Source organism: Triturus cristatus, chromosome 3_2 (genome assembly GCF_964204655.1).
Source record: "Triturus cristatus chromosome 3_2, aTriCri1.1, whole genome shotgun sequence".
Taxonomy (NCBI): domain Eukaryota; kingdom Metazoa; phylum Chordata; class Amphibia; order Caudata; family Salamandridae; genus Triturus; species Triturus cristatus.
The window spans coordinates 543,470,515-543,496,836 of record NC_140584.1 but is presented as its reverse complement, the minus strand read 5'-3'; the positions used below and the strand labels follow the sequence as shown (position 1 = coordinate 543,496,836).

Sequence of the window (26,322 nt, the reverse complement as noted above, 5' to 3'; positions counted from 1 at the left end):
TTCTTTATCAGCAGTTGCATGCTGTTGATCCTCACTAAATTTGGCTGAGCTGTGGCTGCCACAGTGTCTATGGTCGCGCCCAGGTACTGCCGTACGTGGGCGGGTTGAAGATGTGACTTTGGATAATTCAGTGAGAATCCCAGACTGTGAAGAAGGTGAATGGTGTGGGATATGTGGCTGGCACACTGCTGGGCTGACTTTGCCTGAACAAGCCAGTCGTCCAGGTAAGGGAAGAGGTGAATGTGCTGTCTCCTTAAGTGTGCAGCCACTGTCGCTAGGCACTTGGTAAACACTCTGGGTGCCGTTGTTACTCCGAAAGGGAGGACTTTGAACTGATAATGCTGATCCTGAATAGTGAACCTGAGATATTTTCTGTGTGATGGGTGTATGGGTATGTGGAAATATGCATCCCTCAAATCCAGTGTTGCTAGGAAGTCTCCCTGACTGAGTAACGGCAGAACCTGCTGGAGGGTGAGCATATGAAAATGCTCTGACAGAATGTATTGGTTGAGAGGTCTTAGGTCCAGTATAGGTCTCAGAGACCCGTCCTTTTTTGGGATCAAGAAGTACAGAGAGTACACCCCTGACCCTCGTTGTTCTACAGGCACGAGCTCTATGGCTCCTTTCTGCAGCATACTTAGTACTTCCTGCTGCAATAATGTCAAGTGCTCTGCGGACATAGGACGGTGTCTTGGTGGTATGTTGGGTGGATTGGATGTTAATTCCAGACAATAACCGTACTGGACAATTTCTCTGACCCACCTGTCTGTGGTGATGGATCTCCAGACTGGCAGAAACAGTTGGAGTCTCCCGCCGACCGGTGTTATGTGGTCGGGGGGCAGTGACAAGACGTCACTGTTTGTTATTGGCGGAGGACCTGGTGTTGTTGTGTCCTCGTCCTCTGCCTTTGGTGCTGGATCCACGATATCCACCCCTATTGTTCTTATTACAGGTACTCTGGGTACCTCCTTTATTGTACTGCTGCTGGGACCCCTGACCTCTAGCTGCTTTCCTATTCCCGGGGCGACGAAAGGAGCCACTCCGAAACTGCTGCGACTGTAGAGCCCCCATAGATTTCGCAGTTTCAGTGTCCTTTTTAATCTTTTCTAATGTAGTGTCAACCTCGGGGCCAAATAAAAAGTCTGGGTTGACTGGTTGATTCAAGATATTAGTTTGAATTTCAGGTTTGAAACCTGATATTCTCAACCATGCGTGCCTCCTCAACATCACACTAGTGTTGATTGCCCTTGCTGCAGTGTCAGCTGCATCTAGTGCGCATCTGATGGACGCATTTGTAATGAGTTTTCCCTCTCTGATGAGGAGCTCCGCTCCATCTTTGTAGTCATCTGGTAGGTGTTCTATCAGTGTTTCTAGGGTATCGTAGTGTGACCTGTCGTATCTGGCCAGGAGTGCCTGAGTGTTGGCAATGCGCCAGATGTTTGCCGCTTGTGCTGCTATCCTTTTTCCCGATGTTTCTAGCACTTTGGACTCCTTGTCCGGAGGAGGAGCATCACCGGTAGTTTGCGAGTTAGCTCTCTTGCGAGCATTAGAAACTACTATTGAGTCCAACGGCAATTGACCCTTAATGTATATTGGGTCTCCTGGGGCTGGTTTGTATTTTTTTTCTATTCTTGGGTTCAATACCCGTGCTCTGGTTTTCTCCTTAAAGATGTCCTTAGCATGTTTAATAACCCCTTTTAACATTGGTAGAGTCTTGACCGTTCTTTCTGATGTGGAGAACGTGTCCACCAAGAAATCCTCTTCCACAGAGTCAGAATGAAGTTCCACTCCGTGATTGGCAGCCGCTCTTTCAATGAGGGCGTTAAAAGCAGCAGTATCTTCAGTGGGAGATGGTTTTATATTATAATTATGAGTGTCAGGAGCATTTTGTGGGTCTCCTGGGTCATTAGGGTCTCCCCATGCTTGATCCTGGTCTTGCTGTTGTTCATCAGGGTAATTATCCACAGGATAAGTGGTATCCTCATTATAGCCCTCTCCTGCATCCGCCTCCGAGTGTGCGGGAGAAAAGGATTGTGATTCCTGATCATATGTTTGGTAAGGTTCCACAAGCACTGGTGTCGAACCTGACGCCATTGTCCTTTTCAGTGGAATTTTGTATGATTCCAAAGTCTTTTCTGGAACAATTTTCCGCTTGCGGAACGACAGTCTACCAGTGTCTACGTCGATAAACTGGTCCTGTAAGTTTTCGACATCTGCTCTTTCTGTGGACACTGTTCTTGGTTGTTCGATACTCCTTCTAAGTTCGAACATCTTAGGTGTCCCCGGTGGTGGCAATCCAAATTTGATCGGTGCCGGCGCCGAGTGAGCCTTGGCGACCTTGTTCGGTTCGGGACCCGTTTTCGGTTCGAGAGTGTCCCGTTCCCTGATGCGCTTTAGGGACTCCGATACCTGTTTCAACGTGAATGCCGACTGTGCTTTTGATCCGACAGGCTCTTTGTAGACAGGCCTCGATGCGGTCTCTGGTTTCTTTCCTGTCTTCGGGGCTTCGATCCGAAGTTTTGGATCGACGCCTTGTTGATCGGGTATTTTGGCAGCCTCAGCACTCCTCTGTGTTGATGTAGTCGGATCGACCACCTTGACCTTGGTCGTTGGTGCCCCACCTTCGGTGCTAGAGGCCTCTGCGTCTGCTCGGGACCGAGGGCCTTCTTTTGTTTCTCGGTGCCGAAGTCCTTTATTGGTTTCTCGGTACCGAAGTCCTTCTTTGGTTTTTCGGCTCCGATGTCCTTCTTTTGTGTCGACGGATTGGAAGGTCTCGATGCCTTCGATCCGACCTGAACCAGTTGCACTTTCGGTTTCGATTTGACCGGTGCAGGTTTTGGTTTCGATTTCACAGAATCAACTCCAGTCTTTTTCGATATTTCTGGCTCTTTTGAAATGTTCGAAGCCGGGCCTTCAGGCGGGGCTGTAGAATGATCCGACCGATCTTGGGTAAGGCCCGCAGGCGATCCCTCGACCTGAGCCTTATCAAGACTATCTCCCTCGGCCTCCGCATCGACGGATTGGCCTAGCTCCTCGCCTGAGCTATCTTCCTCGGCCCCAAGGGCCTCATCGTCGTCTCCTACCTCGTTGACGACGTCTTCGTCCTCGAAGATCTCCTTATCTTCGTCGTCATAGTGGGAGTCATGCTCCGAAGCAGTGTCCGATTGTTCTTGAACAACCTGCTCTTCACCGTATTCGAATTGTTCCACCTCTTCGACGCTCTCGACTTCTTCATCCTCGGTACTGAATATGTTAACCGGGTTAGGCGCCGATTTTTTGGCCTCCAATCTAGCCGCTCGTCGATTCCGAAGGGTCTTTTTCGACCGGATCCGGGCGCAGGCCATACACTTGGTCTCATCATGATCCGGTGATAAACATTTGTTACACACCGGATGGACATCGACGTGTGGATATTTTGCGTGACATAGAGGACATCTCTTGAAGGGAGTCCTCGATTCCATCTTCGGACGTCGATCGATGTTCGGACCAAAACTCGGTCCGATAAGGGTGAATAAGGTCAAAAACAAGTATAATAATTTATCTATACCGAACGCAAACGATACCGACGATATCTAAAGGCTTTTGACCTTAAATAAAGTTTTCCTAACTTGAGCTAAGATAAGCACATCCGAACCCAATGGCGGAAAAAAAACAATCTGAGGATGGAGAGGATGCCCATGAGCACTGTAGTCCAGGGGAGGAGCCACCTATCTCGCGATACTTCGAAGACTCTTCCAGGACAACAATATGCAATCATCCGGACCCAACACTAGGCGGCGATCTATGCACAGATATGAATTCAGCAGCCCACATGCCTCGAACATATATATTATATATATTAATTATTATATATGTGTGTTTAACTTTTTTATCACGTTTATTTATTATATTTGTTAAAATGTATATTAAATCTAATTTATTCATTTTTAATTAATTTTATTATTTAATATATTTAAAATATGTTTATATATATATTCCCTGGAAAAAAACATAGGTTTCAGAGACGTTATAGTTAGAAATTAGCATTTAAAAAAGCTTTGAAATTCACTGAAAAAAACATAGGTTTCAGAGACGTTATAGTTAGAAATTAGCATTTAAAAAACCTTAGAAATTCACAGAAAAAAACATAGGTTTCAGGGGTGTTATAGTTAGCTGGCCATTTCGCTCGTACAAAACCATAGAAATGTCTCCGTTATATTTAGTTCTGCTAACTATAACTTGCGCACCCGCAATGCACTGCTCATGATGTCACATATTGCATCATTCATGACATGGTCAGTGACATCACTGATGACATCACTGTTGACATCTCAAATGACATCACTGATGACATCACTGATGACATCATCCAGTGAATGTAGTTTAGTTTGAAATTTAAATATGTATTATATATATACCAATCTGTATTGAAGATTGAGTGGATACATAACTGGATGGAGGATTTAGTAGCTGTCTGACTGTCTGTTTAAGTGAGTAATTTAAAGTGGCTCACTTAATACATGGATTAGTAACTAAACTATGTGAATGTGTGCATCACTGTCTCTGTTGTTGTATAACATGCTGCATCAGTTGGTCACTAACTACATGAGTGTGTATATTAGTTATTGATTAGTTGGGTGAGTATTTGTATGAGACACTGAGTTTGTGTGTGGTTGGATGGGGTGTGTGTAACTCAATGCATAGATGTGTGAATGGTTGATTGACTAGGTGTATAGGTTTAAGAGAGCATGTGGAAACAGTTGTTTGGGTGACTGAGTGTATTTATTTGTGTGCTGGTGAGCGAATACATGTTTTAGTTGTACATCTTCAACAAAGTAAAAAATAAAAGGCATTGTATGTGAGAGTTGGTGTATATAAATAAGTATGTGTAAGAGTCAGTGATTGTCAGAGTAACTATATGAATTAGTGTATAATTGTAATGGTGATTTTTTAACATATTAACTGAGTTACTATGTGTTGGAATAAATGAGGTGTTGTTGGATAATTGTGTAGGTGAGTAAATGTAAGTGTGATTAATTTTTTTCATGAGTGAGTAGGATGACTGCATAACCGACTAAGATGACTAAGAGAACTAAGTCAGCAAAGCTACTTTAGAGGAAGAGAACCAGGTCAGCAGAGCTGCTTTAGAGCCAAGGGACCAGGTCAGCAGAGCTGCTCTAGTGCCAGAGAACCAGGTCAGCAGAACTGCTTTAGAGCCATAGAACCGGGTCAGCAGAGCTGCTTTAGAGCCAGAGAACCAGGTCAGCAGAGCTGCTGTAGAGCCAGAGAACCAGGTCAGCAGAGCTGCTCTAGAGCCAGAGAACCAGGTCAGCAGAGCTGCTGTAGAGCCAGAGAAACCAGGTCAGCAGAGCTGCTTTAGAGGTAGAGAACCAGGTCAGCAGAGCTGCTTTAGAGACAGAGAACCAGGATAGCAGAGCTGCTTTAGAGCCAGAGAACCAGGTCAGCAGAGCTGCTTTGAAACCATAGAACCAGGTCAGCAGAGCTGCTTTGGAGCCAGAGAACCAGGTCAGCAGAGCTGCTGTAGAGCCATAGAAACCAGGTCAGTAGAGCTGCTTTAGAGGGAAAGAACCAGGTCAGCAGAGCTGCTCTAGAGGGAGAGAACCAGGTCAGCAGAGCTGCTCTAGAGCCAGAGAACCATGTCAGCAGAACTGTTTTAGAGCCATAGAACCGGGTCATTAGAGCTGCTTTAGAGCCAGAGAACCAGGTCAGCAGAGCTGTTGTAAAGCCAGAGAACCAGATCAGCAGAGCTGCTCTGTAGCCTAAGAACTAGGTCAGCAGAGCAGCTCTAGAGCCAGAGAACCAGGTCAGCAGAGCTGCTTTACAGCCAGAGAACCAGGTCAGCAGAGCTGCTCTAGCTAACACTGACGGACTGACACTGACTGACTGACACTGACAGATTGACACTGACTGACAATGAATGACTGACACTGACTGACACAGACACTGACTGACACTGATTGACTGACACTGATGACTGACAATGACTGACACTGATTGATTGACACTGACTGACTGACAATGACTGACTGACTGACACTTACCGACACTGATTGACTGACACTGAGTGACTGACACTGACCGACACTGACACTGACTGACTGACACTGACTGACTGACTGACACTGACAGTGACTGACACTGACTGACTGACACTGACTGACTGACACTGACTGACTACTCTCTACTACTCTACTACTCACTCTCTACTACTGTCTACTTCTCTCTCTACTACTCACTCTCTACTACTCACTCTCTACTACTCTCTACTACTCACTCTCTACTACTCTACTACTCTCCACTACTCACTCTCTACTACTCACTCTCTACTACTCTCTACTACTCACTCTCTACTACTCTCTACTACTCACTATCTACTAGTCACTATCTACTACTCTCTACTATTCACTCTCTACTACTCACTCTCTACTACTCTCTCTCTACTACTCACTCTCTACTACTCTCTACTATTCACTTTACTACTCTACCACTCACTCTCTACTATTCTACTTCTCACTCTCTACTACTCCTTACTACTCTCTCTCTACTACTCACTTTCTACTACTCACTCTACTACTCTCTACTACTCACTCACTACTACTCACTCCCTACTACTCACTCTCTACTATTTACTCTCTACTACTCACTCTCTACTTCTCGCTCTCTACTACTCTCTACTACTCACTCTCTACTACTCACTCTCTACTACTCACTCTACTACTCTCTACTACTCACTCTCTAATACTCACTCTCTACTACTCTCTACTACTCACTCTCTACTACTCACTCTCTACTACTCTCTACTACTCACTCTCCACTACTCACGCTCTACTACTCGCTCTCTACTACTCTCTACTACTCACTCTCTACTACTCACTCTCTACTACTCTCTACTACTCTCTCTACAACTCACTCTCTACTACTCTCTCTACTACTCTCTACCACTCACTCTCTACTACTCTACTACTCACTCTCTACTACTCTCTCTCTCTACTACTCGTGCTCTACTACTCACTCTACTACTCTCTCCTACTCACTCTCTACTACTCTCTCTCTACTACTCATTCTCTAGTACTCTCTACTACTCACTCTCTACTACTCACTCTCTACTACTCTCTACTACTCACTCTCTACTACTCTCTCTCTACTACTCTCTACTACTCACTCTACTACTCACTCTCTACTACTCTCTCTGCTACTCACTCTCTACTACTCACTCTCTACTACTCTCAATTACTCACTCTCTAGATACATATATAAACATATATAATCTGCATATCTATATATATACAAATATAAAGGCATGCATACATATGCATGTTATGTACATGAAAGTTTGAAAAACACACATTCAAGCAAAGCTAAAAAGCCACCTAATTACAAACAGAATTGCTTTAACTTAAACGAGGGCGAGACCTATTGCATTTTCCATGCTTGTTTACTTTGCTTCCATCAAGAAGGCATTCAGATGTATCACACATGTGCCATAAATTCTGAATGGGAGCACTCTAGTTGCTCATTAGACCATTGTAGTAAAGCTACTGCTCACCAGGGAAGTCTGCTGCTGATATTCAAAGTGCATGTTTCAGTCTGCATGTCAGAATTTTTTAACGAAATAGAAGAGGATTTGAGAAGTCAAAATGTGCCCTAATTTTTCTTTCTGCAGTATTATTCATAATTTCTATGGCAAAATGAACCCCCTCGTTTTGTTCCTTTGCAAATTAAATGTTTTAAGTGTTACCACCTTATTTCAATCAAGATGGCTTCAGGTGTGCCATACTTTTGTCATAAGCAAGACTGTGAGCGCTCTAGTTGTTCTTTAGAACACTCTGGGACATTCTGTCATTGGGCTATACTTGGGCTACATCTGGGTGATATTTGTGCTACATTTGGGCTCTTTTGTCTCTGGTGGCCATCTTGGGAGACTTATTTGCTATGAAGTTTCCTAATTTCCTCATTTACTACAGTCTCCTCAGTAGGAAATACTTTCAGCTTTTTACTTTGAAGGCATTCAGATGTGTCACACATTTGCCATAAATTCGGAATGTTAGCACTCTAGTTGCTTATTAGATCACTGTAGTAAAGCTACTGCTCACCAGGGAAGTCTGCTGCTAGTATTGAAAGTGTATGTTTCAGTCTGCATGTCAGAATTCTTTAATGAAATAGAAGAGGATTTGAGAAGTCAATCAAAACGTGCCCTAGTTTTCTTTTTTCAGCACTAATCATAATTTCTATGGCAAAATGAACCCCCTCATTGTGTTCCTTTTAAAATAAACTACTGACTCTCTACTACTCACTCGCTACTACTCTCTATTACTCACTCTCTACTACTCACTCTCTACTACTCTCTACTACTCTCTACTACTACTCTCTGCTACTCACTCTCTACTACTCACTCTCTACTACTCTCTACTACTCACTCTACTACTCTCTACTACTCTTTACCACTCACTCTCTACTACTCTACTACTTGCTCTCTACTACTCTCTCTCTACTACTCCATCTCTACTACTCACTCTACTACTCTCTACTACTCACTCTCTACTACTCTCTCTCTACTACTCACTCTCTACTATTCACTCACTACTACTCACTCTCTACTACTCACTCTCTACTACTCTCTACTACTCACTCTCCACTACTCACTCTCTACTACTCGCTCTCTACTACTCTCTACTACTCACTCTCTACTACTCTACTACTCTCTCTACTACTCACTCTCTACTACTCACTCTCTACGACTCTACTACTCTCTACTACTCTCTCTACTACTCACTCTCTACTACTCTCTACTACTCACTCTACTACTCTCTACTACTCTCTACCACTCACTCTCTACTACGCTACTACTCACTCTCTTCTACTCTCTACTACTCTCTCTCTCTCTACTACTCACTCTCTACTACTCACTCTACTACTCTCTGCTACTCACTCTCTACTACTACTCTCTGCTACTCACTCTCTACTACTCACTCTCTACTACTCTCTACTACTCACTCTCTACTACTCTCTCTCTACTACTCACTCTCTACTATTCACTCACTACTACTCACTCTCTACTACTCACTCTCTACTACTCTCTACTACTCACTCTCTACTACTCACTCTCTACTACTCGCTCTCTACTACTCTCTACTACTCACTCTCTACTACTCTACTACTCTCTCTACTACTCACTCTCTACTACTCACTCTCTACGACTCTACTACTCTCTACTACTCACTCTCTACTACTCTCTACTACTCACTCTACTACTCTCTACTACTCTCTACCACTCACTCTCTACTACGCTACTACTCACTCTCTTCTACTCTCTGCTACTCTCTCTCTACTACTCACTCTCTACTACTCACTCTACTACTCTCACTACTCACTCTCTACTACTCTCTCTCTACTACTCACTCTCTAGTAGTCTCTACTACTCACTCTCTACTACTCGCTCTCTACTACTCGCTCTCTACTACTCACTACTACTCACTCTCCACTACTCAGTCTCTACTAATCACTCTCTACTACTCTACTACTCTCTACTACTCTCTCTACTACTCACTCTCTACTCCTCACTACTGCTCACTCTCTACTACACACGCTCTACTACTCGCTCTCTACTACTCTCTACTACTCACTCTACTACTCACTCTCTACTAATCCCTACTAATCACTCTACTGCTCAATCTCTACTACTCTCTACTACTCACAATCCACTACTCCACTACCCTCTACTACTCACTCTCTACTACTCTACTACTCCCTACTACTCTCTCTCTACTACTCACTCTCTACTACTCTCTACTTCTCACTCTGTACTACTCACTCTGTACTACTCTCTCTCTACTACTCCCTCTCTACTACTCACTCTCTACTACTCCCTACTACGCACTCTACTACTCACTCTCAACTACTCTCTACTACTCACTCTCTACTCACTCTCTACTACTCACTCTCTACTACTCCCTACTACTCTCTCTCTACTACTCACTCTCTACTACTCTCTCTCTACTACTCACTCTCTACTACTCTCTCTACTACTCTCTACTACTCTCTACTACTCACTCTACTACTCGCTCTCTACTACTCACTCTCTACTACTCTCTACTACTCCATCTCTACTACTCACTCTACAACTCTCTACTACTCACTCTCTACTACTCTCTCTCTACTACTCACTCTCTACTATTCACTCACTACTACTCACTCTCTACTACTCACTCTCTACTACTCTCTACTACTCACTCTCTACTACTCGCTCTCTACTACTCTCTACTACTCACTCTCTACTAGTCTACTACTCTCTCTACTCCTCACTCTCTACTACTTACTCTCTACGACTCTACTACTCTCTACTACTCTCTCTACTACTCACTCTCTACTACTCTCTACTACTCACTCTACTACTCTCTACTACTCTCTACCACTCACTCTCTACTACGCTACTACTCACTCTCTTCTACTCTCTACTACTCTCTCTCTACTACTCACTCTCTACTACTCACTCTACTACTCTCTACTACTCACTCTCTACTACTCTCTCTCTACTACTCACTCTCTAGTACTCTCTACTACTCACTCTCTACTTCTCGCTCTCCACTACTCGCTCTCTACTACTCACTACTACTCACTCTCCACTACTCAGTCTCTACTAATCGCTCTCTACTACTCTACTACTCTCTACTACTCTCTCTACTACTCACTCTCTACTCCTCTCTACTGCTCACTCTCTACTACACACGCTCTACTACTCGCTCTCTACTACTCTCTACTACTCACTCTACTACTCACTCTCTACTAATCCCTACTAATCACTCTACTGCTCAATCTCTACTACTCTCTACTACTCACAATCCACTACTCCACTACCCTCTACTACTCACTCTCTACTACTCTACTACTCCCTACTACTCTCTCTCTACTACTCACTCTCTACTACTCTCTACTTCTTACTCTGTGCTACTCACTCTGTACTACTCTCTCTCTACTACTCCCTCTCTACTACTCACTCTCTACTACTCCCTACTACTCACTCTACTACTCACTCTCAACTACTCTCTACTACTCACTCTCTACTCACTCTCTACTACTCTCTCTCTACTACTCCCTACTACTCTCTCTCTACTACTCACTCTCTACTACTCTCTCTCTACTACTCACTCTCTACTACTCTCTCTACTACTCTCTACTACTCTCTACTACTCACTCTACTATTCGCTCTCTACTACTCACTCTCTACTACTCTCTCTACTACTCTCTACTACTCACTCTACTACTCACTCTCTACTACTCTCTCTCTGCTACTCACTCTCTATTACTCACTCTCTACTACTCTCTACTACTCACTCTCTACTACGCACTCTACCACTCACTCTCTACTACTCTCTACTCCCCTCTACTACTCACTCTCTACTACCCACTCTCTACTACTCTCTACTACTCTCTACTACTCACTCTCTGCTACTCTCTCTACTATTCTCTACTACTCTCTACTACTCACTCTCTACTCTCTATTACTCATCCTCTACTCTCTACCTCTCTACCTCTCTCTACCTCTCTCTCTACCTCTACCTCTCTACCTCTACATATGTACCTCTCTACCTCTCTCTACCTCTCTTTACACGCACACATATGCACATATATATGCATACATATGCATATGCATTTATATATATGTATGTGTATATATATATGCATACATATATAAACATATATATAATCTGCATATCTATATAAATACAAATATAAAGTCATGCATACATAGACATATACCTATATGCATACATATGCATGTTATGTACATGAAAGTTTGAAAAACACTAATGAAAGCAAAGCTAAAAGGCCAACTAATTACAAACAGATTTGCTTTAACTGAAACGAGAGCGAGACCTATTGCATTTTCCATACTTGTTTAATTTAGTTCCATCAAGAAGGCATTCAGATGTGTCTCAAATTTGCCATAAATTCTGAATGTTAGCACTCTAGTTGCTCATTAGATCACTGTAGTAAAGCTATTGCTCACCAGGGAAGTCTGCTGCTGGTATTCAAAGTGCATGTTTCAGTCTGCATGTCAGAAGTTTTTTAACGAAATAGAAGAGGATTTGAGAAGTCAAAATGTGCCCTAATTTTTTTTTCTGCAGCACTAATCATAATTTCTATGGCAAAATGAACCCCGTCATTGTGTTCCTTTGGAAATTAAATATTTTAAATGTTACCACTTTATTCCAATCAAGATGGCTTCAGGTGTGCCATACTTTTGTAATAAGTAAGACTGTTTGTGCTCTAGTTGTTCTTTAGAACACTCTGGGACATTCTGTCATTGGGCTATCTATACTTGGGCTACATCTGCGTGATATTTGTGCTACATTTGGGCTCTTTTGTCTCTGGTGGCCATCTTGGGAGACTTATTTGTTATGAAGTTTCCTAATTTCCTCATTTACTACAGTCTCCTGAGTAGGAATACTTTCAGTTTTTTACTTTGATTCCATCAAGAAGGCATTCAGATGTGTCACATATTTGCCATAAATTCATAATGTTAGCACTCTAGTTGCTCATTAGATCACTGTAGTAAAGCTGCTGCTCACCAGGGAAGTCTGCTGCTGGTATTGAAAGTGCATGTTTCAGTCTGCATGTCAGAAACTTTTAATGAAATAGAAGAGGATTTGAGATGTCACTCAAAATGTGCCCTAATTTTTCTTTCTGCAGCACTAATCATACTTTCTATGGCAAAATGAACCCCCTCATGTTGTTCCTTTTTAAATTAAATGTTTTAAGAGTTACCACTTTATTCCAATCAAGATGGATTCAGGTGTGCCATACGTTTGTCATAAGTAGGACTGTTAGCACTCTAGTTGTTCTTTAGAACACTCTGGGAAGCTGCAGTAGAACACAAAGGAATCAACTGACAGTCTCTGTCCTTGTTGGATGTACATGTTTTACTGAGAATGTCAGTCTTCATTCTCACATGACTGAGAAAGATAATGTGAATTTACAGAAAATATGCTCTCAGTTTAGCATATAGATCACCTTCCAAACCTCTGTGGGAAAAGCATGAGAAAATATTTTTCTCTCAAACATGATTCATGATATCCCAGCAGAAGGCTTTTTCACAAGGTAAAATAACCTTAGAACACACCACAAATCCTAAAATGAGTATGGTACCATCAACAAATGATTTATAATGTAACTAAAGTCTTAAAACCTTCTATTAACTGCAATGCTTTTTAATGAGGTGCTATCATGTATATTGGTCCCAAGATGGCTGCCAATTCTTCTTGGATGAAGTGCCGACAGCCAATCAGATCTCACGATGACATGTGTGGTTAGGCTCTGAACGGATTTACACCATTTACACCATTTACACCATTTAAGCAAAAGGCACGACTATGAACCAAGGTCTACCTTTCTGCCAAATTTGGTATAATTCCGTTCAGCAGTTCGGGCTGTAGCTGCGACTAAAGGTCCCTATGGAAAATTGCATGGGGAAAACACGTTTTGGGACCCCCTTTTTTTTTGGCCCCCGCTTGACGAATCACCCCGAGACTTTCAGGATAGGAGCGGAACAGAGCGGGCCACGAATTTTGAAAATTTCGCAAAGATTCGTCAACCGGCGCCAAAGTTATTCCAAATAGAATGGTGCGGATTTCCTATGGATAATAGGTCTATATATATATATGTACATATATATATATATATATATATATATATGTACATATATATATATATATATATATATATATATATATATATATATATATATATATATATATATATATATATATATATATATATATATATACAAGGTACAATTCCAAAGTCAATGCGCTCTCAGAATGAAGAAATAAGGTCATCAAAGTTTCGGTTGCAAGCGTGTTTATTACATGACGCGTTTCGACTACCGCCGTAGTCTTGGTCATATAAATATATATATATATTTTTTTTGTACAACTATATTTTTGGCCGATATTTTTTTCCAATATTTTTGTACTTATCATTATAAATATAGGATATCAATATTTTTGACATCGATATTTGTAACTTGATATTGTGGTATGGGGATATTGTAGGTGTTGATATTCTGTCAGTGACCCTTCTGTATCATATCATCATTACTGAACAGTACACATTTTTAGCAGTCCATTTATTGCTATTATTTTACCCTTTACTGATATAGTACTTTTAAAACTTAAATAGTGATGTTTGAATTGTATCAAAATTGTACGTAATGGATGTAGTAAATATGCCTTTTGTGTTCCCAATATTTTTGCTGGTGTTAGAACTTTGTCCAGTTTGCCTTTTCTTACCAGTAGTACAATTCCAGTCCCCACCTCTTCCTCACCCTTCAAAACAAGGTTGAATTGGCATATTTCTAATTGGTATATTAACTTCTAATTCCCTACTTTATTGTACAGGATGTTCCCAGGGCCTGGAACGTAAATGTCACTAATGGAGTGCAGCACTTATTGAGACATACAACCACTACAGTGGCAATGTAAACATGGCTCCAGACCTCCCAGTATAGCTTGATTGTAGCAATGTACAAAACTGCAAATGTGACTTGTCAAAATAAACACTTTTGAGAGGTCAGAACCTCCATTTTAGATATTAATAAGTCACCCCTATGTAGGCCTAGGTCAGAACCGCCATTTTAGATATTAATAAGTCACCCCTATGTAGGTCTCATAGTCCACAAGGCTGGGTGTATGGTATTTAAAAGTAAGAAATGTAGAAATTTCATGTTAAAATGTCCTTACAGTGACTAGCATCTAAAAGTTATTTTTCAATCTGGCAGTCCTAGCTATCCTATGTAGAAACCAGAGTACAGATTATAATTTGAATACTCTATCTCCTGGATGGAAAGAAGGGCCTGTGTTCCACTCCCTCAAAAACCACTTACCTTATCTTGGTCATAGGGGCCATCTCCACCGAGCTCAATTTGGTAGAAGACCGCATAGAAGCAGTACAAAAACTGTTTGCCGATCCCTTCCCCCCTCCGCTGACCAAAATCCATCAGAAGGCCCCTGTGAGGACCCTCAAATGGCTTCAATTAAGGAGAAAGAGGCCACATTATGTATTCTTAAGCTAAGAAGAGGAAGAAGACTAAATAGAAAAATCCATGTGTAGCGCATGGCAATACTAGCGGAACAATTTTGGAATCATCAAGCCTAACCTCTCCAAAAACCTACCACCATCTAAAGGGAAATGGGGAGAGGGAAAAAGACCGGGGCAACCCCAGAAGGACTACGTTATCTTAGAGCTTCATTGTAGGAATTGCAACGGGACATCCTCAGCCCCGGCTCTTCATATCAGACAGGCAATAACCCTATATATCTATGGATAACATACGTGACACCTTTAAAACCCATTGTCAGCCTATCATTTGTTCTATAGAAATGACACTATTATCCCTTTGGGAAGACATTCTTGGCCAGATAAATGTTTTATTTGGAATAATTCAAACATTATTAGAGGCACTCCATAGAAACGCACCAAGTGACAGAGGTAAACATCAGGCAGATCCTTTACAACTTAAGCAATCTGACAACGGTACTCCTATTGGCAAATCGAGTGCCATGGGGACAGGGGCTAAAGATCAATTACCAGTTAATTAAGGCAGCCCATGTAGCCCTTTTCTCAGGGGAAGGAATACCCTCAACTTGCCTAAGATTCCCCTACCCCCTTGCACTTACCACCGGAGAGTACCCCATATACAGTGGCCTTAGTGGGGGTTTCTCCACTAAAAGAAGGAGTACCTAAGGACTGGCAAGCCTTAAAAAAAGCTGCACACTGGTGCAAGAAAAATGCAAACTTTCACTTCAAAATAGTTCATAAAATCATTATGGCTCCCAGGGCCAATTGAGTAGGCCCTACAGTTAAAAATTCATGGGAGGATTCGTGGTTCTAAATTTCAAAGACCCAGATTGTGTCCGGTTTTTAATGTCACGCTTGAGTTCTCTCCCCTTGCAACACTCCAAAGTACAGGCTTACTCAGGCTTTTTATCATTCTCCACCTATAAACGCCCCCCACGTACGGAGTTGCCAAGCCAGGAGATCATGCAAGGATCACTGCCTGAGGCTCTTTGTGTTCACACCAATCGTTTTGAAGTATTATCTATCCTCTCCGATAATGACTGATGCCCTACGATAGCGCAGATGGAAAACTGGCCAGCTGGAGCTCATTACGAAACCTTCCACTTGCACACAGTTGGAGGTATACTCAAACAGGGCTGAAAATCAAGGCAAGTGTGGCCATGATTTGCAGTTTCTATCATGGAATATTGGGGGTATTCGCCAGAAACTTTATAATGAGGACTCGCTGTAATTTTGGCAGAACTTTGAAATAATATGCTGTTGGACTACTGATTCCATTTATATTGACAGTTTTAAATTCTACTGTTTTCATACAACTCCGTCACCTGCAGGAAGAGGAAAGGTGGGTTATCTTTGTTTCTTGTGCTACTAGAAATCTGAAGATAAAGTTTTTAGCATCCAGTTCATGTTCCCAAATTCTAAACCTCTCTCAGCCTCAATCATTTAATATAATTAATTTCTGTTTAAACTATTTTTCAATGCAACCTGTAGGCATTATTCAAGAGGTGGGAAAGTTAATAACACAATCTGTGTATAGCAGGAGAAATCATTTGTCAATTATATGGGTGGCCGACTTTAATATTGTAAAATTTATTCATAGTGGCAACCGTACATGTGGGTTTTTAAATGGTCAAAGGTTATACCCCAGTCTCTTTACACACTCGCCTTATGGGGACTCAGATAGCCCTTACTCATAATCTGTATTTTTCATCAGATTCCTACATTCAGAATGATGTAAATCCTCCACTTTTGTAGGAAGAGGTAAGGGAAGCACAATAGACTGTAGTTCTGTCGACAGACCTGGCTCAGAAATCAGAGTGTTATGAGATTTGCCCCCTTTCTTATAGTGACCATAATCCCATTATTTCACGTTTCTCTTTTTGCCTCCATTTTAGCTCATTAGGTTCAATTAAGCCCCCTGTTCATTATTCTGTAAATAAGTGGGTTTGCATGGGACCACATCAACACAAATATGTTTTTTAAGGATTTGATTACTGCAACCTTTAATGATTTAACCTGTTGCCTTTCTATAGATGCTGCCCTAAATACAATCCAGGAAAGCTTTATAGCAATTTGTGGAACTGCTTCTCATATCTTTAACAATAATAAGCCATCTAAAGAATGTCCATCTCATGTATGGTTTATCCATGATTACACCTCTGCGTTTAAAGTTCTTAAAAAGGCTACCCACATGACCCTGCATAATGCCATTAGGGTAGCCAGAAGCAATTATAAACAGGTCATAGAAACCAGGAAACAGGATATCAGAAACAAGGCTTGGGAGGATCTGGAAAAAGTGGCCCATTTGAATGACCATAGAGCATTTTGCGAAATTGAAAACTGTCCTATTTTGCAGACAGTCCAGCCACTGGTATACAGTACCACATTCCTGAACAGGACTGGATTGATCATTTTTCTCTTATCTTTAATTTCTGTAATCAGGGAGGGGAGTATGTATTGGGCACTAGGGTAACGAGCAATGTCGAAGTGATTTTATTGACTTATCAACTGTCACCAAATCAATTTTGAGCACTGCGAGTGGGAAGACACCACGTCCTGACGGGGTCCCAATAGATACGTTTAAGAACAATGTAGACTTTTGGGCACCATTAATAATTAATGTTTTAAAAGCAGTGGTTAGGGAGAATACAATTGACACCTGGTGAATCCATCATTGTGACAATTTAGTTTTAAAAAAAGGTGATAGGAACTTCGCAGCATGCTACAGGCCAAACTCATGAAATTCCACTGCAAAAATCTTAGGTGGGTCATTTTGGGCAAACTGGAGGATTGGGCCGAGGCCAACTCTTTTTTTGAATTGCCTAATATGGTTTTCCACCTGGCCTGTGGACAGTGGAACAAGTTCTCAATTTATCCCTACTTGAAAGTATGTTAAAGCCAGGTGAGGTCCCTTACACATGGCCCTTATGGACCTCTCCTGTACCTATGACCTAGAAGATAAGGGGAAGTTGTGGGAACTGATGGAGCATTCAGGAAATGGCCATCCATTGTTGGGCCTTTTTAGGTGCCTAGATTGGGACACAACCTCAAAAGTGTGTTAGACACAGCATGGGGACTGTACATATCCAATAAAGGCTACCAGAGGGAAAAGGCAGGGCCGTATAGTAGCCCCTTTTGTTGTTTTTATTTGATATCAATTTCTTAGATGCTTTTTTAGGATTCTGTAATAAAGACATTCTCAGAGTTTGCTCCCCCGCAGGCAAGGTACAATTGTACGCTGACAGCGCTGTTCTCTTAGCAATAACAGCCAATGGTCTCTAGAATCTTTTAAAGGGTTTTAATGATTTTATGACAAATGTAAGCCTTAAGGTGAATCATCAAAAATCATTTATTAAGACTTGTGGTCTCTAAAATACTAGGTGCAAATATTTTATTATTGGGGCGACCCCAATTGCAAAAGTTCCTTTTTTCAACTATTTAGGTATCTCGTTTGACGCTAATGGGACATGGGATTGGTTGGTTAATCAGAGAATAGAGACGATGGGGGCTAATTGTGAAATGATTTTTAGATTTTCCAAAATAAGCAGATGAAAGCGATAACCCAGCTCTATAAAAGCAAGTGCCTTTCAGCTGGTGGATACAGAGCAAGAGTTTGGGGCCAGGCTGTTCCAGTGAAACTGCAGGCAGCTGAAAATACATTGTGTAGACCTTTAGACACTCCCAAAACTACCTGAAGCTTCATTTTGCATTTAGAACTGGACATTGGCTTTTTGGAGGACCAAGTTGGTATAGCCCCTCTACTACTATGGCTGAAACTGTGGGGCTCTCCAGAGGCTGGCTTCTCGAGGAAAGGGTTGGAGGATTGTTTAAATCTAAACAATATGATCACTATACCCTGGTTCGCCTATGCTAAGAACACTTTTGATAACCTGGGACTGAGCCCTCTCTTTGATTCCCCTGAATGTATTGGCCCCCCAAACCAAAGATATGGTAAAATGTAGATTTATCTCGTAAACAGAGAAGTTTAGAATCGAGAGATCAATTGACATGATTTCAGTCCTTAGTACCCCATTGCTTAGAGAGTTTCTAGGAGTCATTCCCACCAACTAGCTCATGCCATCTACAGGTAGCAATTTCAGAACACACCACGGACCTGAGGAAAGATCAAAAGAGGACTAAAGCTGCTCTATGCAACCTGAGAAGAGTCCTGAAGATCTGGACCTTCTTTCTCTTGTACCAGGACAATGAAGTGAACTCCAAGGGTGATGAGGTTGACCTCCTGTCAAGCTACAGGGATACAACAAGCTAAATGAGGCCTTTCTTGCAACTGCCCTGCTGATCAGTGGCCACGGAACCTAGACTGGACCCTGCTGGTGGCCGCTATCTAACACCCTGTGAGTCTTATGTGCTTGCACTGAGGCTCTGAGGGGCCTTTAGAAGTGTACTCCATTGGTGGATTGGAACTTCGAAGACTGAAGTCAGAAGGTAAAATATTTAACCAGGATGGGCCTGATTGGCGTGTGACCTGTGCTCTATAACAGTCAGCATCAAATTCCACCTAGGTCCCGGTCTCCCGCCACCAGTGACTATAATGCACACTTTGTGCTTTGTGGAGCAATTCCTACTTCAAACCTTTAAAATTAGTATCTCCTATTTTTGTCATTACAGTGTCATTTTGTTTATTACATTTTACCCTATATTTTCTAATTAGGTTTGGGATTTTTTTGTTATGCATTACGAGTTAATTACTGTTTTGGTACTGCATAAATATTTTACACATTGCCTTAAGTTAAGCCTTTGTGCTCTGTGCCATACCTAGTAGGCCATACCTACTAGGGTGTTGACCTCACGTTAATTTAGTGGCTTTGAGGGTTCATCCTGACATGGGTTGTGATTATTCGTAGAGGTGGGTTGGCACCCACCGCAAATAATATTCCAATTTCTTACAATACAAACTGTGCATGTTAACTCTGTATATTTATAAAAGCTTAACTACTTAGAACGATGATGAGGTATTTGCTATTTGGAAGTAAAGCAGTTACAGTTCTTCCTAGGTGAGAATTCTGGTTGACCAATTATGAATGATTTATACTGGATCCCAAAGCTCTTGTGATGTTTTTGGAAACACACTGAAAGTGAAAAGAGACCATTCCAGTTGATTCTTTTTTTTAATCTCAGAATAGTTTTTTTTTAAGTACTCAGTGGTTTCTGTTAATTTCGCTTTGTATTTGTATTTAACCTGTAAAAATACCTGTTATATTGAAGAATTGAAGTACCACACAGAGGTAAGTCCGAGTAGATTTTATTATGACCATCCGCTCTCACAGGACTGATGGAATTCACCTGAACATTCCAAGGTGAACTCCCTGGGAATATACCAAGTAACAGGGCAGGTAGGGGGATTGGAACATACCAAGTATAGTGAGATTATAACACATCTCCCTTTGCAAGGAATACAAAGACTTTTACATTAATGCAGTATTTACAATTCTATCTTTGCTCCATGTTTGTCCGTTCTCCAGACGAACTACACTTTTACCTGTTACCTCTACCTTTTGTGGTGCACCAAATTTGCTCGTTCCAGGTTGTACCCTACCAGGTTTTTTAACACACACTTGTGCTTGAGGTCTTATCTCCACATCTTTTGCTCCATGTTTTACATCATACCATGACTTGTATTTCTGTTGGTGAGACACTACTCGTTCCTCCACACGCTCGAAGTCAGGTACGACACCTTTTCCCCCACCCAACCAACTTGGGTACATTTTGGTGCTGGGTTCTCTCCCTCTAAGATATACAAATGGGGATAACCCTGTGACTAAGTTGGGCGTAGTGTGGTATGCCCACATAGCTGCTCTCAAGGCTTCTTCTACATTCAAATTATTGGCAATAGCAAGTTGTATGTGCTCTTTGATCATGCGGTTTGCCCTTTCTACCAACCCATTTGCTTTTGGGCAATAGAGAACAGTCCTCTCATGTTTTATATTGTGTTCCTCCAAAAACTCTCTCATGGATTCTGAGACGAACTGCACTCCATTGTCCGTTACCAAAGTGGCTGGGATTCCTTCATAGACAAATATGTTTTTTAGAAATGCTATGAGATTATTAGTTGTGGTGGACGCTGTGAATTTGAAATTCACCCAATGGGAGGTGTAATCCACCAACACAAACATGAATCTCTTCTGTGGCCCAAGGATGTCCATGGGACCAATGATGTCCATGGCCAGTTTGGTCCACGGAGCCTTTGGCACGTCAACAGGGGCCAAAGGAGCTCTATGAATGCTTTTGCTCTTATCACTCCTCGCACAACTTACACACTCTTTCACTGTAATTTCGACTTCTGAATCCATTCTTGGGAACCAAAAACAGCTCCGTAATTTGTTCTTGGTCAGGCTTCTGCCTAAGTGCCCTTCATGGGCCAAATTTATGATTCTCTTCCTCAACCCTTCGGGAGGGACAATTTTCTCACCTCTCTGTACGCGTCCAGCTATAACTGAGAGTTCAAATCTGACTTCCCAGAAGTCTTTAACTTTGTCAGGGACTTCAGAAATCTTCTCCGGCCATCCCTTGACCATGAGATCTTTCAACATGTCCATAGTTTTATCTTCCTTCATACACTTGTCCCATTCCGCATCAGTAAGAGAGGGTAAATGCACTGCACAAATAGGTACATCAAGGACTTCTTCACTTAGATCACCTTTGATCGGTAGCCTCGACAAGCAATCTGCAATCACATTCTCTGGACCAGGAAGATATTCAACCCTGAAACAAAAATTCTCCAAACCTAGAACCCATTTGCTTATTCTAGGTGACATGTTCTGTGCTTGTTTCGATGAAAATATGAAAGTAAGAGGCTTATGGTCCGTGTGTATGGTGAACTTGCTACCCCACAAAAAGAATTTAAAATGGTGTACTGCCCAAAAGCACGCCAACGCCTCCCTCTCAATGACAGAGTAATTGCGTTCCGCCTCACACAGCGTGCGTGATGCAAACGCTATCACCCTTTCTCCTCCTTCCCCTTTTTGGGACAGCATGGCACCCAATCCTTTGCTAGAAGCATCAGTGGTTAGAATGGTTCTCTTTTTGGGATCAAAAGATCCCAGTGCTGGAGAATCTAGTATGCGCTCTTTTATTATTTCCACCATATCGCTGTGTTCCTGCTTCCACTCAAAAGCAGAATTCTTCTTTAGGAGTTCCCGCAGGCCTACACACAAATCCGCAAAATTTTTTACAAATTTAGCCATGTACTCCACCAACCCCAAGAATGATTTGAGCTCCTCTTTGCTCGTTGGATGTGGGGCATCACTTACGGCCTGGACTAAACTGTGCTTGGGTCTGAATCCCTCTTTGGTGATGGTGTGCCCTAAATAGTCCACAGACGTCACTTTAATTTTGCACTTGTCTAGTTGTACTGTAAGCCCTGCATCTGCTAGTCTGCGACATACTGTGTGGAGGGTGGTGTCATGTTCCACTTCCGTTCTCCCATACATCAAAATGTCGTCTTGAAAACAGAGAGTGTTTTCGACACCTTCTAATATCTGCTGCATTATTTTCTGAAAAACAGAGGCTGCCGAGGCGAGGCCAAATGGCATTCTCACAAACATGAACGCCCCAAAAGGTGAGGTGAAAGCTGTCAGTGGTCTCGACTCGGGATGCAGCTCAACTTGGTGGTACGCTCTAGATAAATCAATTACTGAAAAATAACAAGCCTCGCCCATAGTGCTTATCATCTCATTGATGTTGGGTAGAGGAAACCTCTCTACCCAAATGTTCTCATTTAAAGAGCGTAAGTCTACACATAGGCGAATGCCCTTCCCATTGCCCCTGGCTGCTAAAACCAAGGGAGCTAGCCACTCAGTAGCCTCAATAGGTTGTATGACACCTATTTCACATAGCTTATCAAGCTCCATCTTGAGCGTCTCCCTCAAATGAAAAGGTACTGACCTGGTTTTGTGGACTACTGGTTTGGCTCCCGATCTAAGTTTAATTTTGTGTTGGAAATCCCGTAGTTTACCCAATTCCTCGTTAAACAATGTGGGGAACACGGATTGTAGATCTACCTCCTTGTTAACTCTGTCAATCAAGATCACCTGATTCTCTTTGCTGGGATCAAGTATAATACCTAATTCCCTTTGGTGTTGCCACCCCAGGAGGTTTGCTCCATGTTCTACAATGTACACATTTCCTTTCGTAGTTCTCCCATTAAAATCTATGTGGCTGTTTAGCATGCCTACCAGAGGAATGGGATCTCTAGTGTACCCTTCGGGTGTGATATCTGGAGTTTGTAACACACCTCTTGAACCACCTAGCAATTCTTCATAATCTTGTACATTAATTAGCGTGAACGGGGAACAGGAATCTGCAAACACTTCTAGTGGTCTGTTATCGAACAACACAATACATTTGGGATAGTTCTGTCTCCCTCCCACTGCCGTGCTTTTCACTTGGAAAACATATTTTGCACGAGATTCGTCACCACTACTCACCACACTTACAGTGTTACTTATTCCCTCTTTGCACACCCTCGCCAGATGTCCCCTTCTGTTGCATTTTTTGCACAAGACACTTCTGGCTGTACATACCGGGTTATTAGCAAGGTGGTTACTGCTCCCACATCTATAACATTTTAAATTATGAACATCTTTGTTAACTCTAGGGATTTGAGCCTCTTTAGTGCTCCATTTCTCAGCTACTTTTAGCACCTCTTTACTTTGCTCCTCGACCTGCACAGATGCGACAACCTCCTCCCTAACTTTCATTTCTTTCACACACTTAGCGGTATGTTCCACAGACTGGGCAATCGCTACCGCATCTTTTAAGGTTGGATTCTTTGCCAACAGTTTCTCTTGAATCCTGCTATTATTTGTGCACCTGACTAACTGGTCACGTATAAGTGAGTCATTTAACTCTCCAAATTCACACAATTGCGTAAGCCCCCTTAAAGCTGCAATGTAATTAGAAATAGATTCACATTTCCCTTGTACTCTACTGAAAAATTTATGTCTCTCCAACACCACATTGACCTTATCTCCAAAATGCGCCTCCAGCTTCATTAAAGTCACATCAAAAACGTCATTGTCATCCTCATCCTCCAAATCTGGTTCAGGAAGAGTCTCGTAAACTTTGCGCCCATGCACGCCCAAGTTATGTAAAAGAATGTGCTGCTTCCTTAATGCTGAAAACTTTTCCCCTCCCATGGCAATTAAATAGGACTCAAACAGTTTTGTCCAGTCTTTCCAGTGGATTTCCGGATCCCCACAGTCATTTAGGAAAGATGGTGGCTGGCTCATGCCTGGTGTGCCCATAATGGAGTGAAAAGGAGGAGAGGGAGGATGGTTTGGGAAACGCTACGTCCTACTTGGGTCAGTCCCTTGCTGCTGGACCCCAATACAGTGGCGAAGGAACCCAATAACTATTGGCTCTCCGTTGTGGATCCCGCAAAATTCCCCCCCCCCCAGGAATGAATTTACCTCAGGGAAGACTGTCCGGATGTTTCCCACAGCCAAGACAACGAGGAGGCCGTAGACCTGATGAGGAGGAGATGGAAGGATCCCACAAACTTCTGTGAAAAGGACGGCAACTTACAGCTGAAGCGCCAGACGAAACTGACACTTCTTCGGTGAAGAAAGGCCCTCAGAAGCTGGTGCGCCGGTGCCTCAGGGAGGAGTTCCCAGACGACGCGAAGACTTCCGTCAAAGATGGCTCACAAGCAGCTGGAGCGCCGGACGAAACTGACGCTTGCTCAGTCAGGAAAGGCCCGCAGTAGCTGATGCGCCGGTGCCTCAGGGCGGAGCTCCCAGATAATGCGAAGAGCTTCCGTCTCAACGCGGCTCACTGGCGGCTGGAGCGCCGGGTGAAACTGACGCTTATACAGAGTGTGAGCACAGAGACAGGAAGCCAAATACAAGGGCCAGTCACGCTGAGGAAAACACCGCAATCTCGTCCTTAAGAATGCAGCAAGGAGGAAAAAACCTAAGTGCCATTCACCCCAAGGACTCCAGAGGCGAAGCAACGTCGAAAGCAGACGCTTACACTAGAGGCTGGTCACGAAACACGAGTGGGTGAAATATCCAAAGATGATGCTGGACTCGATCCGCAGCCGTTGGTTGAGAGGATAAACAAAGGGGAGATGGTCAGCTGTCCCCTACACAGTTCGTCGCCAGTGTTATATTGAAGAATTGAAGTACCACACAGAGGTAAGTCCGAGTAGATTTTATTATGACCATCCGCTCTCACAGGACTGATGGAATTCACCTGAACATTCCAAGGTGAACTCCCTGGGAATATACCAAGTAACAGGGCAGGTAGGGGGATTGGAACATACCAAGTATAGTGAGATTATAACAATACCCTTATCTGTAAGATATTGGCAAGCAATAGTTTCTAGTAGAAACAATTGTTACCTAGTCAAATTGATTTTACACCAGTGTATAAAATGTTCCTTTAATCAAAGTTCACCTGTCAATGAGGATTACTATTTCACTGTGGTGGAAATAAGACTGAATTGACCCACTTTCGCCCTATTTAATTAGTAAAACGTTGAAACGCAATAAAATTATTAGAGACGTGGGCTGTGATTGGTCCTTTTTGTCCTTAAGTATAAAATATTGGTAAAAGATTTGCAATGTATTTGAAACTGATAAGATTAAGGCATATTTGCCATGGTCCTAAATCTATATAAATGTTAGCGAGCAGTCATGCAAAAAAAGTTACAAAAGAATTGGCATTTTAGAAAAATGTTTAAGGTGAAGAAGAGTTAATTGTGTCTCATGTTGCAAACAATAGGGTTTATTTATGAGAGCCCTGTGTCACTTTTGCAGCATATAAAAGGGGTGCATGTGTGACGCAGGGCTCACATTAAGATTTATGAAGCCACCCAAAACCACCCTGTGTGGTTTTGAGTGGCCTCATAAATCATGAGTATTGGGATGCTGCGCAACTAGCTGTGTCACCTTGCTCCGCACCCAGGGGGTGTTCCATGAGTATTGTGGTGGATTTCCCTAAGCAAAACCCATGAAATCTGCTGCTGGCCCAGTGATGTAAACCTGGGAGAGTGTAAAATCTGTATGCCTCCAGAGGTGAGGTGTAACGAGGCGAAATATGTTTATGTCTCCTAGTTCTTTCCTCTTTCTATGTGTGCTGCCTTTTGCAGCACACATTGAAAGAGGAAATCGCCTCGTAGGAACTATCCTGCCTGCAAGAGCAGCACCCGTGCACCATGGTGCAAGGGTGCCTACGTTGGCACTAGGATGCCAGTGCAGTCAGAAAAGACAGGAATGCACCATA

General features: G+C 42.5%; 1 protein-coding gene across 5 annotated transcripts in view; it reads right to left on the bottom strand.

The window, feature by feature from the left end:
* WT1 (WT1 transcription factor) overlaps window positions 1-26,322 on the bottom strand; it is a 250,847-nt gene that overhangs the window by 160,517 nt on the left and 64,008 nt on the right. The window lies entirely within an intron of this gene.